This window comes from Castor canadensis, chromosome 16 (genome assembly GCF_047511655.1).
Source record: "Castor canadensis chromosome 16, mCasCan1.hap1v2, whole genome shotgun sequence".
In the NCBI taxonomy this organism is placed as follows: domain Eukaryota; kingdom Metazoa; phylum Chordata; class Mammalia; order Rodentia; family Castoridae; genus Castor; species Castor canadensis.
In genome coordinates this window covers 25,411,215-25,416,784 of record NC_133401.1, presented here as the reverse complement: position 1 = coordinate 25,416,784, position 5,570 = coordinate 25,411,215, and the positions used below count along the sequence as shown (strand labels likewise).

Sequence of the window (5,570 nt, the reverse complement as noted above, 5' to 3'; positions counted from 1 at the left end):
TCAATGATCTATTATTTTCCTAGTAATAATGTATCCCCCAAATTTGTTTTCTCTTTGGTGTTTGCTAATAAATATTCTTGAATTAAGCATTGGTGATCACTTAATAAATTTTCATTGCTTATCATTAATCATGTATTTCATTGCATATAAAAGTCTTTTCATTTCTCTCCATGCTGAGCACACTGGGAGGAGCTGGTGAGGTGCTTCAGCAATGAGGAAGAGGAGACTTCTACTCAACAGAACACTGTGTGCAACTTCTGCCATGTGTCTAGAGTGGCATCAGAACCCACGCTGGGCTTTCTCTTCCCTGACAGGAACCATGACTTATTAACACAGGGAGACACTGGCTTTTGGGAATGGGAAATTTTTTGAAGTATGGAATCAGTCACTAACCTGAAAGTCCTAGATACCATAGCCTTCTTCATATGGCCAATGGTGACATGCCCTGTGAATTTTTTATTACCAAAATGTTCAATATTTCACACTTCAATATTGTGTGAAATGTCCTACAGTGTCACTGCTGTATACCCCAAGACCACTGTTGCCACAGATATCTGTAGTCAGCATGATGGTGTATGGAAGTTTGGTGGTTAGTGAGGGTTAGCAACCCCAGCGTGGCATATATTAGTCCAGTTCTCTAATGAACAAGGGGTACAGATGTCCTTAACAACTGGCACTGGGTTCTCCCCTAGGGTCAGAGACACTATGGATGGAAAGGCCACGGGAAGGCACTGGAGATGCCTGCTCTTGCAAAACAATGAGACAGCAGTCTCCACATTGCTGGAGGGATTGTGAATTCCAGTGTCCCATCAAGTACTCCACATTTGCATTCAACTCTCTTGTGTGGCTTGTGCAGAAAACAGGACCATGCAGCCTGCAGGGGGTGTGTGGATTGGAATCAACACTTGAGGAGGCTTTGTTAGTAGAGAAAAATCCTCCATTATGTAGGATTCCTATATCCATCAGAGTGATGGTGCCAGAGGTTGACCTTGCAGGAAGTGGTAGCTATTAAATGTTATGGAACCATGGGTCACATCATATGGAAAATAAATCTACAATCCCTTAGGTGTGTGCTGCCCCAGTATAAGTTCTAGAAATCCAATTCCCTGAGGGAAGTTGATATTTCCCATTCAAGAGTAGCCGTGTTGTTCTGTCAGACATCTATAGAATTTTTAAAAGCCCTAAATCTCCTGGGCCTCTTCTACTATTTGGGATGACACATTCTTTTTTTGTAATTGTTTTATTATTCATATGTGCATACAATGCTTGGGTCATTTCTCCCCCCTGCCCCCACCCCATCCCTTACCACCCACCCGCCCCCTCCCTCTCCCCCCTACCCCCTCAATATCCGGCAGAAACTATTTTGCCCTTATCTCTAATTTTGTTGAAGAGAGAGTATAAGCAACAATAGGAAGGAACAAGTGTTTTTGCTGGTTGAGATAAGGATAGCTATACAGGGCATTGACTCACATTGATTTCCTGTGCATTTGTGTTACCTTCTAGGTTAGTTCTTTTTGATCTAACCTTTTCTCTACTTCCTGGTCCCCTTTTCCTATTGGCCTCAGTTGCTTTTAAGGTATCTGCTTTAGTTTCTCCGCGTTAAGGGCAACAAATGCTAGCTAATTTTTTAGGTGTCTTACCTATCCTCACCCCTCCCTTCTGTGCTCTCGCTTTTATTATGGGGATGACACATTCTTGTTGGATTTTTCTACCTCACTCCAGGAGGCTGGATTGTGTGGGAACCAGAACATAAGAAGTCTATGAACAGCTCCAGGCTGCAGAAAACCCAAGCCAATCGACATAGCACAGGCCATGATGTGGAGCATGTGTGGCACACAGGTGTTACCTTTAGCACGCAGAATGAGGCTGCAAAAAAGTCATGGCACACACTTGAAGGTGTTGGAGCCACATTATGTCATTTCTGAACAAAACTAATCTTCTGAGAAACAACTCTGGACTTCTCGGGGTCCATTAGAGACAATGTGTGGCCAGGTGTGGCTGATTCGCCATGCAGATGAACTACCATCATGAACAGGTGTTGGTGGACCTACAAAGCACTAAGTGGTCTCAGTGACCTTCATGGTCAGTGAAGCAGCTCCTGTGAGATTTGAATGATGAAGTTCCTGAAGTCATGTGGGGTCAGCATGATGGCCCACCCTAGGAGTCCATGTCCTCATCATAAGAACCTGTGACTGTGTTACCTTACCTGACTGAACAGGGCTTTGCAAATGAGCTTAAGTTAAAGATTCATCAAGGGGACATTATCCAAGAGTCCCAGCAAAATATCAACGTCCTAGTAAGTGAAGAAGGTGGAGCAGCATGAAAAGTGGTGAGAAGATGGAGCAGAGATGGAAATAGCAAGCTTGTTCTGTAAGATGAGAGGGATGAGGAGGCACAAGATGCACAGCCTGCAGGAGATTGAAAAGGTGAGTGAGCAGAGTCTGCCCTGGGCCTGCAAAGAACACAGCCCTGAGGGAAACCTGACTCAACCCCAGAGGTCACTTTGTACTTAAGACCTGCAAAACGTACAAAATGACCTAAGTTGTTTCAAGCCACTATTTGTTATGGCAGAAATAGGAAGTGAATTAGGTTGGGTGTGTGTATGTGTGTGCTTACTACTTTGAGTTCTGAAAATTTGTGATTTCAATGTACATCATTCATTGAGGTGAAATGAAAATCCTCAAAAAATACACAATTGATTTTTTATGTAGAAGGAGATAAGGCCAGATGGAAGTAGACAGAGGGCACAGATGTCATCATCCCTGTCTAATGTGACTGCCAAAGCCTGGTTTTCACCCCATGCCAGCCCTAGAAATGAGAGCAAGTTTCTGTGAAGTGAAGATCCACTTCCTGTGGGGCTGATGATGTGACAACCATGTGACAAGCAGGACCTGCCCAATGAGTGGGCACAGTTTCCTTGTTTATCAGGCTGTCTGATAGGAACTCTGGCTGCTTCTATCTAGCCAGTGGGAGGAGACACCATGATCCCCACACTCATGACCCTGTTCTGCTTGGGTGAGCTGTAAAGATGGGAGGGGTCACCATAGTCCAGGAGGGATTTCAACCCACAGTCAGACCATGGTCCATATGGAGCTCAGGAGGCTGTGGGCAGGAGAGGAACTGCTCAGTGTTCAGGAGCAAACCTCTCACAGAGAACTCTCTTCCAGGACTACATCTGGATACCAGGACTCAGGTGCAGACAGGTGAGTATGTCAGCATCCATCTCAAGTCCCTCCTCCTCACATGGGACAAGAGCCCACCACTGGACAGTGTGATGAGAACATGAGTTGGGTTAAAGCTGGGAGCCTGGAGGTACTGGGGCACAGGGCTGGGGTGATAGAAGAGATGTACTTGGACTCAGCCTCTGATTTCCTTGCAGGATACCTCCCCAAACCCAGGCTATGGGCTGAGCAAGACTCTGTGATCACCTGGGGGGAAAAGGTGACCATATGGTGTGAGGGGACCCTGCAGGGCCACAAGTATCTTCTGAACAAAGAGGGAAGCCCAGCACCCTGGGACAGAGCATACCCACTGGAGCCTGGGAACAAGGCCAAGTTCTCCATCACAAAAATGACAGAGAACTATGCAGGGCGATATGAGTGTTACTATTACAGTCTTGTGGGCTGGTCAGAACACAGTGAACCCCTGGAGCTGGTGGTGACAGGTGAGAGGACACTCATGGGTCCCAGCCCCAGTCTCTGCACTCAGGAATCGGGTTTAACTTCTGAGGTATCCCTCCTCTCACAGCACAACCCTGGGGATGGGAGTCATTTAACACCCTGCCCACTTCTCTCCTAGGAGTCTACAGCAAACCCAGCTTCTCAGCCCTGCCCAGTCCTGTGGTGACCACAGGAGGCAATGTGACCCTCCAGTGTGGCTCATGGCAGATATTGGACAGTTTCATTCTGATAAAGGAAGCTCTCCTGGGCCCAGGGCTCACAGCAAAATCCGTATGAATATTCCCAGGCCCTGTTCCCAGTCGGCCCTGTGACCCCCAGCCACAAGGGGACATTCAGATGCTACAGCTATGACAAGAGAAAACCACAGGTATGGTCAGCACCCAGTGAGCCCTTGGAGCTCCTGGTCTTAGGTAAGGAAGCTTCATTTCTGACACAATTATCTTTAGAGTCTCTAACACTCTGTCATGAGGCCTGTTTCCTGTGGGAGGGAGGCTGAGGGGTGCTCAGGAACCCTGAGTCAGAGACCCAGAATGGAAGCACAGTGAGGCAGTAACTGGACCCTCATCCTCCTTTTACTCATATTCCCTGCAGATGTGGTTAGGAAGCCATCCCCACTGACCCACAAGGGCCCTGTCCTGGCCCCTGGCGAGAACCTGACCCTGCAGTGTCACTCTGACTTCAGCTGTGACAGATTCTCTCTGTCCATAGAGGGGAGGAATAACCTTCCCCAGCTCCCTGACTGTCAGCCCCAGGCTAGACTTTCTCAAGCCATCTGCCTCTTGAGCCCTCTGAGAGATTCCCATGGTGGTCCCTTCAGATGCTACAGTGTACATAGCCTGTCCTCTGAGTGGTCAGCCCCCAGTGATCCCCTAAATATCCTCATTAGAGATGAGTAGCCAGAAGGATCAGTAGACACCAGACTCTGCCCAGGCCCTTATGGAGGAGCTGAGGAGGTGATTATCAAGATTAGGGGTGGAAGTGTCAGGGAGGGAGAAAGGCAGAGTGACAGGTGAGTGTTGGGGACAGGGAGAGTCTGAATAAACAGATATAGAGAGATCAGTGTCCTCAGACACAGGTCCTGATTGTCTCATCTCAGAACATGGTGAGGTTGCCCATTACCCTCCTTCTTCTCTCTGTGTAGGCTCCCTGACAGCCCACCCTCTTGGGGCAGCTGGGTTTCACTGTGTCCACAAGAGAGGATGTGATCCTGCTGTGTCAGTCATGGAGCCCAAAGAATACTTTCCTTCTGTCCAAGGAGGGGTCAGCCAATTCCCCTTTGCATTTGCATTTTGATCTATCCTGTGTTGTTAATCAGATACAAGCTTTTGTTTATTTTTATGTTTTTATTTGTCTTAGGGTGGGCTTTTCTCAGTCTTGAGATTTCATTTGTCTTGGAGTATTTGTTATCTCATGTTTCCTGAGAGGAGGACCTGACCCTTCCCTCCTGGGCTGAAGTCAAGTGGCAATGTCCCCCAACTATGAGCCTTTACTAAATCCAGTCAGAACCTTAACATCACCTGGGAGGCACCTTGGGGTCAGAACTGAGTATCACCTTCTCAATGCTATGTAACATGTAACTCAAAATTAGATGGGGATGTATGTGAATCCCAGAATACTCATGTCCTAAATGAAAATAGGAGTTGTTCATTCTTTCCAGTTAGAGTGTGTGTTGAATGTCCCATGAGAGCTTGATTCCTGTAGCAACTACACACAGATCAACTGGAGTTGAGCACTACTGTGATCTTTCTTTTTTTCTTTTCCTGTACTAAGTTCCACTCATGGGAAGACTTTGTTCATGACACTCTGTGATGCTTCCCTTCCCTCTTCATCACAAGATGACTTCATTTAGATAAAGCCAACTCACCATCAACGTCTGATCTACACTTCAGC

General features: G+C 47.0%; 1 pseudogene; it reads left to right on the top strand.

The window, feature by feature from the left end:
* The first annotated feature begins 3,345 nt into the window (after positions 1–3,345).
* On the top strand, positions 3,346–4,576 carry LOC141417912 (leukocyte immunoglobulin-like receptor subfamily A member 6; annotated as a pseudogene).
* The last annotated feature ends 994 nt before the right edge of the window (positions 4,577–5,570 follow it).